We start from the raw sequence: 840 nt of genomic DNA on the forward strand, positions 1-840 counted from the left end.
CTGCTTGACTTGATCTAATTAATTAGGTCATGTTCAGGCAAAGGAGAAACCTGTCTCTATATTTATGGAAGTAAGCAATAGCCCGGCCCCCGAGAGAACATTGTCGTGTGTTTAGCTCTAATCATGAATGCTGAATAGCTGAGTTGATTGAATTAGACCTTTCGTGTTCTTGCCACTTCCTGTTTTTATAATACAGACGAAACACACGCTTGTTACACTGCAACTGTGAGACTTTGGTTGACCATGCAGCTATTTGTGCGTGCTCAGACTCTCCACACCTTTTGAGGTGTCTCGGCTAGAGACTGTCGCCCACATCAAGGCTCATATTGAGGCATTGGAGGGACTGTCCTGTGATGACCAGGTGGTTTTGCTGTGCGGGGTACCCCTGCAGGACGATGATGTGATCGGCCAGTCTGCACTGGAGTTCAGCACTCTTGAGGTTACAACTGACTGTTGGGAGGCAAAGTCAATGGCTCCTTGGCCAGAGTGGGGAAGGTCAGGGGACAGACCTCCAAGGTGGACAAGCAGGAGAAGAAGAAAAAGAAGACTGGCTTAAAGGAGGATGCAATATAACAGGTACTTTTTGAATGTGGTGCCAACATGTGGCAAGAAGAAGGGACCCAACGCCAACTCATAAAACTATTTTCCCAACGCCTCTTGTCTACTGTGTTTATGACAGTGGAACACTGACTCTGTGGGAGCAATAGACTGTCTGCCATTTGTAATTATATTGGGCTGATGTTCACTGTGATGAAACACAATAAAACTTGGTGAGGAAAGAACGTGGTAATCGGCACCAATTTGATGTTTCTATTACAGTGGGTGAAGTGAGCAGCTGTA

The 840-nt window shown here is 46.1% G+C and overlaps 1 pseudogene; it reads left to right on the plus strand.

Annotated features, from left to right (window-relative positions):
* The first annotated feature begins 243 nt into the window (after positions 1-243).
* LOC110527093 (ubiquitin-like FUBI-ribosomal protein eS30 fusion protein pseudogene) lies at positions 244-637 on the plus strand (annotated as a pseudogene).
* The last annotated feature ends 203 nt before the right edge of the window (positions 638-840 follow it).

The sequence above is a fragment of the Oncorhynchus mykiss genome, chromosome 7 (genome assembly GCF_057628025.1).
Source record: "Oncorhynchus mykiss isolate SJ-2025 chromosome 7, ASM5762802v1, whole genome shotgun sequence".
Lineage (NCBI taxonomy): Eukaryota > Metazoa > Chordata > Actinopteri > Salmoniformes > Salmonidae > Oncorhynchus > Oncorhynchus mykiss.